Source organism: Falco cherrug, chromosome 12 (genome assembly GCF_023634085.1).
Source record: "Falco cherrug isolate bFalChe1 chromosome 12, bFalChe1.pri, whole genome shotgun sequence".
NCBI lineage: Eukaryota > Metazoa > Chordata > Aves > Falconiformes > Falconidae > Falco > Falco cherrug.
The window spans coordinates 20,288,413-20,300,745 of record NC_073708.1 but is presented as its reverse complement, the minus strand read 5'-3'; the positions used below and the strand labels follow the sequence as shown (position 1 = coordinate 20,300,745).

At 36.6% G+C, this 12,333-nt stretch overlaps 1 protein-coding gene across 16 annotated transcripts in view; it reads left to right on the top strand.

Moving 5' to 3' along the window:
• The window catches only part of ADGRL2 (adhesion G protein-coupled receptor L2), a 394,069-nt gene that overhangs the window by 323,002 nt on the left and 58,734 nt on the right, over window positions 1–12,333 (top strand). The gene's annotated exons all lie outside the window — the stretch shown is intronic.

Here is a 12,333-nt window from a genome sequence, read left to right as displayed (position 1 = left end):
TGGAAAAGCCAGCACAAATCAGTCATGGGCATTGCTGCTGGCTTACACTACAAGCCTGAGTAAGTTCAGGATTGGTGGGAAGTATTCTTCCCAGTGCATTTTTCCTAGGGTGAGGAATCTGAACAGAAAGGGGATGGGAATAACCTGGGAGTTTCCTGGTGCATGTGCACAGAAGTGTCAAGTGAAACACGCAAGCTGTCCTGCAAGTTGTGCTCCGTTTACTGTGTTCGGTTTGACTGTGGTAGCACTCAGTAACATATAGTCACGTCTGAAAAATAATCTTCCATATTGATTTCCCAATTCACTCAAGTTGTCATGAGTGTGACTTTAAACTTTTTATCATTTTCCTGTGAATATATGGATGTTCTCTATGGTAGTCAAATATTTGGGCTAAATCTCAGGCTTCAGTTTCAAATGCTGGAGGGAAATTAAGGGTATTGGGCCTTTTATTCGTGTTCTGTGTTCAACCTGTGACTTGTTCTGTGATCAGTAAGGGAAAGGCTCCATTGCTACACTAGTAAAAAGATAATATAACTTCTTTAAATCATGTTTGAATTATCTTTCTGTGGTTCTAGTTCGTTGTTAATTAGATCAAGCCAGATTTCCATTGAGACTGCAGCAGCAGTGTCATCATCCTCTAATCTGTCAACTCCCTTTGAAACCACCTTCAATTGCTTTTGTAAATGTAGTGCCTCTCTGTAGACTTCCTTGTTGTGTAAAATGCATGTTGTGTTTTGATCAAAGTCCTCCTTATGTTCACTGCAAATATACAGATTAAGGTAGTCAGAGACAAATATAGAGGCACAATCTTGCTTAAAGTGACATCGAACTGTTACTGGAAAGCTGAAATTTCAGTCCTCCCCTTTCAATTAATCAACTGTAAGTTTGTGATAGGAGAGAGTATTTTTTAACTTCCCCAGTCTTCCACTCCTACCCTTTTTCAACAGATTAAAATGCATTTGTGATCACATGTGTGACATTGGTTCAGTATGTCTATGCTGAGAGAGTTTCTCATTTTTGTTCCTTTTTTTTTGTCATGAACAAATGGCAAAGATCATTTGACACTTTGCTTTCTATTTTTGTCTGGCATTTATAGTAATTTGGAAGTTTGCTTTTGTAGCTCGCTCTCTCAGATCCTGTCATTAAGTAGAAAAGCTGTCTCTTGCCTTGTTTAATCTTTTCTCAAAATTGCTCAATTTGTGCTGTATTGCAAGCATAGAAGAACGCTGCAAATTTCTTATGAAAAGTTCTTGTATCTCATTTATTTATAACTGCATTGGTGATCATAATTTTTTGTCGTCTAAGGCAAACTGTTGTTTGGTACTCAGCACATGTCCTTGATCTGCTATCTAAAAGTATCACATCAGCTGTATTTTGATGGCAGCAATTCCATAGAAAAATCTCACCTGAAGGACTATCAGATTCACTGGGTTTTTTCTTTTCTTTTCTTTTTTTTTTTTTTTTCCTCCCTAAACTGACCAGAAAAATTATCTGTTAGAACATTTGATCACAGGGGAAACTTTTCTAACGTACCTTCAGCAATAAACAGCAGTAGTTTCTACGTTGCTACTTAAAATCTTACAGTGTTTAAAGACTGATGATATGTTTTTATCACTTCAGCCAGCAGTGTTTTTACCACTGCGTTGGACCACTCAGTTCAGTTTACACCTACATTTAAATGTAGTTCCACAGCAATTATTAAATACTCATCATTCATTTGTGACATTACTCCACAGCTTTTGTACAGCAACTACATTTGCTGCAGTTCCAACGTGAAAACACCAGCTTAATGAGATCAATACTGTGAAATCTGAAGACTGAAAAATAAGATGAGGTTTCCAGTTTAACACAAAGTTGTGTAATCCAATGCCCTGCTCCCCTTCCAGAGAATCTGAGATACTAGCATACAAACTTCGCGTGTCCACTTGTGCATCATCTCTGCTTTCTCAGAACAAGCTGCTACTTAGCCTTTTCTCCCTCCCTTTTCCTTCTTTCCTGCAGTTCTCAACAGATTTTTAACTTAATGTTTTCCTAGGAATCCTGACTTCATTGCTTTGCTTTTACCTTTGTAAAGTAGTTATTAAATTTTTAGTTTCTGATTGAAATTACATCCCAATTATTCCAGAATAAAGTCTTTCAGATGTATTTAGATTCCATGTCAACTTCAGACTGGCACGGTTAAAATTAAAGCTTTGAAGAAAGAGCCTAGACCTTTAGAAAATCTGTCTCCCCTTTCACAGTTCTCTGATAATTAACCCTGGTATTTGCATACAGTCAAGTCTGAGAGATCCTACCATGCGTATAGATACTACCTTGAGTATAGAAATAAGCTTATTTCTAGAATATTTGGTGAAGGAGTGCTGTGTGTGGCAGAGGACCCATGTTTCAGGCAGTTAGATCTTAAAATAGCCGCTCCTTGGTGCTCCGCTGTCCTTTAGCGGGGACAAATCTCCTCTGTTTCCTCTTTGTTTAAAAAGAAATTAAACGAACAGGAAGCAGAAGATGCAAAGGAGCCTGAGGACATTGCTCTGGTAGTTGCGCTCTTATAAAGTGTGTTTGTTTGGCTGTAGCCAGAAACTGTCACAAGACTTTGAAGTTGATAAGGCTGACTAGTACTACTTTTTACAGGTATAGCAGATGTTTGAAAATTAACATGATAAAATTTACTTATGACCTAGTCTTAAGTCCACGTCCATTGTAAGCAGATTGCAGGTGGATTGTGTAAGTTATATTCAAACCACCTGTGTGTTTATAAGGACTTTCTGCTTCCAGTGTCAACTTCAAAGCCCTGCTCTGCAACTGCAGTTTTTGTTAGGACGGGCACCAGGGGTTACATAGATACCACGTAGTCTTTGGACTTCTGTTTTATTACCTTAAAATAATAACACATATTTATAGGTACTTGTAAATACATACTTAAAATACATTTCAAACACAAAGGCATGTTGTGTATGTAATTTTATAGTGGAACAATAAGGTGGCAGGATGCATTTTTGCATGGTGGGACCTTTCTCTTCTGAATAAAAATAGGGTTTTTTTAGTAGGAATCATTTTGCCTAGACCTAAGCTTTTTCTTCAGGAAAAGTTCCGGATTATTTTAAAAAGTAGACACCATAACTATCTTTGTGTTTTCAGTACAGTACAATTAGATGGATTTTTTTGCCTGTGTATTTAAATAAATACTTGGGTAGTATGGCAGATAATAATTTTAAATAACCTAATTCTAAATCTTGAGAAACCCTATATTAAAAAAAAGTCAGGTCCATTCCAATCTATACGCATTATTTCTTGAGTAATGTACAGTTAGAGCTGTTGGTGGGGTTTAAAGAAAATTAACATTTTGCATTTAAAGAAAATACAGCCTATTAACTTGGAATCTATGGAATCATTTACTTAGACACAAAATTCAAGCATTTATTGTTGACAGCCAAAGTAATGTTAACTTCAGAGAGGAAATACCATTTCCCTCCTAATAAAGGCTGAAATTCCTTGAACTTTTAGATTGGAACTTCTGATCTGTGTTCTGATACTGAGAACATAGTTGTAATCATAAAAAAGAGGAAAAATTCAAAATGTCTGATACTGCAGTCTTTGCCAACCATGCAAACATCCACATTAAAAAGTATAATCTTACAGCTGGTCGGTTAATTTTTGATCTGCAACAGAAAGGAGGTTACATCAATCCTGCACTGAAATGGCCTTGAAATTCAATTTTCATTTACAATTTATACTGTAATTGTAGCTTTATCTTTACATCTTTACCTAAACATATTTAATCAGTATCAGTTTGCTTTTTAAATATGCACAAACAAAGCAAAACTCATTATATTATGTAAGCATAAATAGAAAAATCTGTTAGGTATAATAGATGAACTTAGGGAGCTAATTTTTTTAAATACCCTTCCCTTTTAAAGCATTGCTGCAGAAAAGGAAAAGTATTAAAAGAGGAATAAATCTTCAGCAGTGAGTGTTTTTTTCTGTTGTACATATCCTGTCCTATCTATAGCACATGCAACACATGTACCTTCAATTACCGTGTCCATCATGACACCAGTGAAGAGTTCATGCCTGGTTTTTTGTTACCATGAGCATTTCTCACGTGGTAATACTCTTAACCTGTTACGTCCATCATCCCTCTGCAAGACAGCTGTGCTTAAATGGAGGGTCTTCAAAATGTAAGCAAAGTGCCTCCTGCCTCACAGAGCGATCAAGGGAAAATGAAGGAAGCAGCATACCCATTCCTTCTCCTGAGATTCTATTTTTTTCTTAATCCTTCCCAACGGGAGAGTGGGAGAATGGAGACGTTCATTCTTTTCCACCTATTCACATGTCCAAGAAATATGTCATTTTGAAAGATCCCATATATAAATGACAGTGAGGCATTTTTGAAAGAAAACAAAATGAGTTCTCCTCTGAAGATGACACATCTCTCAAGCCCTCTGTCTTGTTCCTGCTTGTCAGGTCTGCCGAGGAACCACTGTCGTGCCGTATTAGTGTCCTTTCAAGAGAAAACAAGTTTGGTCTGTTCCATAATGTGAGTGGATAAAGAAAATCTTCCACTGGACTCCAGGCTTGGATGGATAGGGGGTAAATCTCCTGTAACTGATTAATGTCACATCAGAGTGAAAAGGTCTAGCCAAAAGCAAAGTTTGTTTGGGGTGTCCTTGCTGGTAGAAGGCAAACCCTGCTGTGGGGTCACTGCAGAGCTGAACTGGAGCCTTTGCAAGACTTCCATAAAGAAGCATTCTAGTGCCTCAAAAATAGCTTCCTCAGACAGAGCCCACGGTTGATGCAGTGTTTAAACTCTAGCATGCTTCGGATTTGCATGTCTAACGTGACTTGAAACAGTTTTCACGGGCAGGATTTTATCCTCTGCCACTCACAAATGACTGTGATTGTGGTAATGGCGCACTTCACTTCGAGGGGCTGCCAGGCTTAGTCAAGGGCTCTGCTGACCCCTGCTGCTATTCTTGCTTTTTCCTTTGCTTTTCCTTCTGCAGCCAAAGATTGCCTCCTTTTGCTAAAGATATTATGCAGTGAAAAGTGTCTCAGAATAAAAGATACACCTGGCTTTTTTCTACTTTCTGGTCATTAAGAGTTTGCATATCTGCCCTTTTTGTATCAGAGAAATACTGGTGTTGATGATGGCACGGGCTGATGTGGATAACGTGCGTTCTCGGAATTTATGCACACTGGAATTGCTGTGGTGCTGATGCTGATCTCATGTACGAGGTCCTTCCTTTGCTTTGGCGTGCCAGCAGTTTCTCTGTCAGCCTCCTGACAACTGCCTCACAAAACGTTTACCGTACAAAATTATCAACATTAGATATCTTTCTTTAAGCATCCTGTAAAAATGAAAGCTTCTACTCATCTGAAACAGACATAGGTCTTAGTACAGCAGTCACCCCCATGAGTGTTTTGACGTAGCAGAAGCTTAAAATGCTCTTTATTTTTAAACTAAGCTTTTCACAATACCAGGCCATGACCCAATTGATTTTTTTTTTCTGTTTTGTTTTGTTTTCTGTGTGTTAGTCACAAGACTTAGTTACGACTCAAATGTAAAGAAAAAAGCAGAAATGCATGTAGCCTGTTTTCATCAACTAGGCAGAATCACAGAGCCTAGAATATTCATGAAGCATACCATAGTCCTTGGCTTTATTACAGAAAAACACAGTAACACCCATGACTGAGAAGCACCTTATCTGGCATTTTGCATTTTCACTATCATTAATTCTTAATATGAAAGTAGTAGGTCTAGTTTACTCATTAAAAATAGGGGGTTTTATTCATGGCGTCGTTCCATCATGACATTACTTAGTAAATTAAATACAAATCCTTGTATTACGAGACTCTGAGCAGTAAAGTAAGGTGCAATAGCTGTCAGTGGTACTTGATCATCTTTTTGCAGTATGTTCTATTATTGCTTCCTGCAGAAGAGAGTATATCACACACACACAAGCACATAACACGTGTGGTGCTGTAGTCACAGTATTGGACAAGCCACAAAGGAAACAACACAAGGGTCACTGATACAAACTAATGACATATAAAATTTAGATTTAGTTTAAAAAAGATTTGATTCATTATTTTACTAGGGTGTCGCTTCGTATTTTATTTAGTGTTTTCACATCTTTTATTTAAGTTGGGTTTTTTTTCCTTCATTTTTGGCAAAACTACCATCAAATCCTTTTTAAGTCAGTGTGTATCTTATCTGGCAGGATAGTATATACATATTCATCAGTCTTTCCTTGTTGTTCATGTGTGAAAATAAATATAAATAACTATATATATATATACATAAATTCTTAAGTATTATACACTGTTTCTTGTATATTTGAGCATCATATATCATATAAAATACATGCTTCAGCCTGTGATGTTCTTGGGATTTTTTTGTCTGATTTCTGAAATGGGTTCTATTAGGTGCGCATAGCCTATAGTTAATCATGTATGTTTGGGGTATGCAGTTACCTCTCTTGGTAATTTACTAATGTTTTTAAGAACTTGACTGAGACAACATTGCTTAACCTTCAACACCTTTCAGTTGAATTTTGAGTTCTCTTGGACAAATTTCTATGAATTTTGTATAGTTTTTGGATTTCTAGTCTAGCCAAGATACATTCCTGGTTCAGTTGCACTCAGAACTTTATTATGAAAACCCTCTGATTTCCTTACTTATTGCTGCACCAAATTTAGTTCGTATAGAATAATACTGTAATAATTGAAGCCTATTAATTCCTCCTACCCCAATATATCCTCTATAATACTTAGCCAATACAGCTACATTATCTGATAAGTTGATTTAGGGCTTTATACATGTGTTCATATAGCCATTTATCTCAACCCTTGCTGAGGAGACCTTTATTAAGCTGTGATGACTGCTGAATATGAAATGTAACCAAGATTATTTTTTTATTCAAATATAATTTAAATATTCATCAAAGAGGAGTTATGCTTGAAACTGACAGAGACTATTACCATCAAAAAATATAATTAACTGCACTGGGTATCATGAAGCAGAGTTAGCCAAATAGCCGAGAGGTCTAATTGCTCTAGAGTCTGAGAAGCAATAGTTTTATTTTATACTGTTGCTGTGGAATTAATAGTGATGTGGTTTCCTATGCAAGGCAATTAAAAGCTGCCTGTTAAGGTTCATTGCACTATAGGAAATCTGTTGAATATCACTTAGTAAACAGAACTGACATGGAAAAGGAACATGAAGACGGGCAGAGCAGGGTATAGATCATAAATTAGGACAGATTAATATGAATTAAATATGTGTAAGTAAATTATGAGTACTTTCTAGTGTTGTAAAGTCAGCAGTAGCGATGAAAGTGAAAAGTTTTCATTAGTAACACAAAGGAAATAGAATTTAAAGATTATTACAGTGAAGCTATTTAATTCAGAAGAAAGGAGTAGAAGAGTAACGTGGGTTTAAAAATTTAAAAGTAGCTACAGACCAGTATAGAAATGAGTAGATCTCATATACTGGAAAATTCCTTCTGCCACAGAATAATCTCCTACTTACAATAAAATGAACCTTCTGACCTTTCTGGCTGAATTAAGCTTTTTAGTTGAATTCAACGAGAAAAAAAATAATATTATTAAATCCCATAGATTCTGCCTATGCCCAGGGTATACAATCTAAAAAGGGGTGGGCATATTCGTGGCATTTTGACGTCAATGACGTTGCTGAAATGGAGAAGTTTAAGGATCAAAGATACAAGCAATAACAGTATTTTACAGCCTTTCCTTTTTTTCTCTCTAACAATAAAATTGCAATCTAATTGCTTAATAAATGGTCCATGATTACTGAAAGACATAGATAATTTCCCTCATTGCATTTCCCCTCTTTGCATTTTGTTTTCTACATATTGCAGAACAATAATTAGCAAAAATGAATTTTTTTGTTAGGCCACAAATGAAAGAAATCTTTTGTTTCTTTTTTTTTCTTTTTTCTTTTTTCTTTCATATAATAACTGTGAATGAAAAGAGTTTATGTGTATGTTCTTTAATTTAGTATGGTAGTCAACTTCTATGTTTTTTAAGAAGCAGTCTTAAAAACTAGTGTCATACTACTGGTAAAAAAAATAATCAAAGAATCCAACTAGAATTCCTGTTTTATATAAAGATTGGCTGCCTGTTTCATACATTATTTAACATGCTTACCCTGTTTATATCAGTGACATAAGAGTGCATGCTGCTTTCTCAGAAGAGTACTGTCTTTGCCGCTTCACAGCACAGCGTCTTGTACTCCCAGGCTTGCACATGGTGTTAGCAGATATTTAAAGCACTTCAGTCTAACATTTTATAGGTCATGATGAACTGAGCCTATAAAACAAGCTACTGCAATGAAGTTAATGCAGTCTTAAGAGTGTTACATAGACCAAATACTCAGTATTCAGTATATTTTTAGCCTGCTGTAGACACATCAATGGGGAGGAAGGGTTCTCACCAAGTCAAACCTGTTTTGTAGTACATTTGCAGTGCAGAATCTTTAGTACAAATTTACTGTTGAAAGACATATTTTTCTTCATGTTTTCACTATAATACAGTAACTATCAGAACCCCCGGATTTCAATTTCTTCTAACACACACGTAAACACACAAAGCAGAAAAATAAAAGAAATTAGGTAGCAGAATCATTTCATTGAGCAAGCTGCCCTGACCAGAGTCATACGATTTGAACACTATGGAGGAAGGAGTCTAATCTTACTAGTTGTTAGTGACACCGAGCTGTATAACGTTTCATCTGGCAAGATACATATTTTGCCATTGTATGTGCAATGGCATCTATATTCTTTTCTTAGTAGTAATCAGTGATCTTTAACCTTAGTGTTCGTTGCTTCTCAGATACCTTGCTTCTTGTGATATATAGCTATATGATCCAGCAATTTTGAAATGGATTTAATATACACATTTTTCCAGCACTGTAAAATTGTTGTTTCACCATAACTCAGTTTGTACTCTTCTTCCTCTATTTAATACATTAATTTAGGCTGAGTTGTAAGTGTAACAATAACATAACAGCTCTGAATGCATAATCTTTCCCTGTTTACTGAATTTCTTAACAGCATTGAACTCAACTGTGCTGTTACACTCATGAAGCTGTAGGTGTTTTCTCATCTATGATGTAGTAGGACTGATACTGCCTTCAGTATATTATTCTAGTGCCAGCATCACTGGTGGGTATGAAAAACATAATTTACTTCATATATTTAGCTTTCTTAGATAATTTTGCTGCCTTTGTGACAGAGATACAGCAAAAGAACACCTCCTGGAGTTGCATTTAAAATAGGAGCACTTTGGGTAATGTACTGTGGACAGAACACATATGAGTTAGTGCTCAGTTATCATGAATGCCATCAGCAATGCCTTGTTGCTTTCTTATCAGCCACTTCCTGCTGTCAGCCCAGTGCTTATTTCAATAGAAAAGGATTTGCATCAAATGTAATACAGTATTATGTATGGCTAACATGGGGTTTTTAATTGTGCAGGCACATGAGACTCCTTCAGTGGGAGATAGTTTGATAAAAGGATTAGATCATGAATATTTTTGACACAATTAAAGATTATCTGTGCATTGATGGAGTCAAGCCAGTGAATTTTCTGATGTGCTTTTTACAGCAGTGAATCCGCTTGACTTGGGTAAAAACCAGCTGCAGAATACACAGGATGTTTGCAGATAGAAAAAACAAGCAAACAGAAGCAGCCCCCTAAACTTTGTTGGACTTAAAACTGGAAGTTCCAGAAGTGCACAGATCAAATCAGGAACTTAATCCTTTTAACTCTGAATCACAAAGAAGAAAGTGGGATTGTGCTTTCCAAGTTAGAGCAAAAGGATACTTTTTCAGGGGAAGTCCTATACCTGGAAGCCCTGCAAACTTTCCAGATGATAATTAGATCCAGGCATCACTGTGGGTAATGAATAACAGTGCTTTTGTGACAGGCGTTCCTCTCAGAAGAAAAGAAAGTACTTGTAGCGAGGACTTTCAGACACATTTTAATAGGAAATGACACCACTGTTAGAGAGTTGATTAAAGACCTACCAAGGGACAGCACTTCTGGAAAAAATCAGCAGATGAAATAAGAAAAGTTGTAATTTTATTATTAGTTATCAGTTAAATATGTATAACTTTAAAGCCATGAAATCTGCATTAAAAATTACGAGAAGGAAGACTGTACCATCTTGCTAACAGATTGCACTTTTATAAATCTCATAAAATAACCAAGTTGTCTTTTGCCTCTTGCTCAGCATTTTGCTTTGAGATCTGTTCAGCCATAGAAACCAGTCACTCCGTAGCCCTGTGGAATTGGTAGATACGCAGCAGTGGGCACATGGCCTCTGTTGATGAAAATTATAACCCAAAAAGGGGATATTCCCTGAGGCAAGTTTACAAAAAACAATTTATTCTTTTTCACCCTGTAAAACTCATCTTACATGCAGGATCTCTTGCATTATTACAAACTCTAATCCTCTGAGTGGGTAATTAACGGACCAGAAAAGCCATTTGTGGAAAGGAAGAGCCATAAGGGTGAAAAATATTTCTCCACTGAATGATCTTTAAGGAGTAAATAATTACAAGAGTGAGAGGTTTGGGATGACCAATCTAAATCTGAACATAATTAGGATGAACACAGTTTGAAAATCGAAGCAGTTGGCATGTGCAACAATTCTCATATCAGAAGACTAATTAAATATTTAAAAGCCCAAACCCCCTCACTATTCACAGAAAAATAACCTGCCACAAAAGGGTCTGTAACTTTGCAGATAATTAGGAAGGGTTACAGGGGGAAAAAATCACAGATTGGCTCCAAGGTTCTGCAAGGTCACGTCTTATTATGGTGTATCTTTTATATGGTCTGATAACGTTTCTTGCTAATTTAATCTAAGTAGGGCATCCCATAGCGATTTCCCATTTCCCTTGTTAAAAATGTGATCGTTTTCCTATATGAAAACTGCAATAGGTGAACATTTTTATAAATAATTGCTCCTAATTGATACAGGCTATAATACTTTTAATTATTCAGGGGGAATGCATGTGTAAAAAGTTCAGTTAGGGTTGCCCCAACCACACCCCCCATTTGAAATTGTCTTCATCCTCTCTGTTGTAGAGGGAAAGCAAAGTACCCTATGAAATCATGTTGCCTCAGCAGCCAATTCTGTAAATTAGTAAGTCTTACTTCCCTGTTAAGGCTAAGATACATTTATGTTGCATATGCATTTCTGCAAGCAGAAGAGCTGTGTTAAACTCAGGAGACCCATAGTGAGTCAAGCTGAATTTGCATTGAACTGACCTGGAGGTCCAGGCAAAGCATGAACATTAAAAGTGTACCATGGCTTCTACATTTCAGAAGCTGCAGTAAAAAATCACAACTGTCATTTGAAATACCTTGTTTTGGTAATTAAAGTGGGTGATTTTTTAAACCGTGTTGAAGATCTGTGCAAATTAACGTGAGGGGTAAAGCTACTTATTTTCAGTATTGTAATTCTTCAGGTTACTCATTTAATAATGACTCAGAAGCTATCTTAAGTTACATAACTTTTAACTACATTATGAATATGCTGCATGCCAAGCCATGGATAAAAAAGATTGACAGTGCTGCAAAAAAGGGTTTTTACTCTTATCCTATGCTCTCTAGCTGGGAGTCTCTTCTGCTGCAAGTCTGTTGCAGTGTTATGCCTGAGGATCAGACACTGTGATTTAGGATTTTCACTTGGATTTTCTATACGCTCCACTCTCGCACTGCGCCTCAGAAATAAATGCCCCTTTGTAAAGCTGCGGTATTATTACCAAACCCTGCGTTTCTCCCCTGAAACCTGCTCAACCCACAAGGCATGACACTGCGCTCACGCTCATCCAGTGTGAATAATCTGTGTAAATCACTCAGATGTTATGATGCTGCACTACTAAAGTTTTTGTTAGTAAATAAGCATAGCTGCAGGCTATTTATTTTGTCTAAATGGTGAAACATTTAATTGGATCTTTTTAACTGATTACTTTTCAGCAGTGCGGATCTGCTTGGCTTAGTTGGTGTACGAAGGCATGCGCTGCCTGTAATCCCATGCTGCATTTTGCTTGCAAATACACATGCACATAAATAGTATGATAAAATTATGAATATGACTTTATTTCCATTTCTTCTTCAGGCGAGGTCGCATTAGAAATGTTTTCTCTAAAAAGCACGTCTCTTCTGCTTCGTACTGTTACAAGGTTTGGGTCTGCAAACCTCACTAGGAGATTTTTCCATTTACTACACACACATCGTTGCATCTTTTGGTACCTAGCTTTCCTGTCCTTGCTTTACAGTCATCTCCTCACAGGCTCGGGC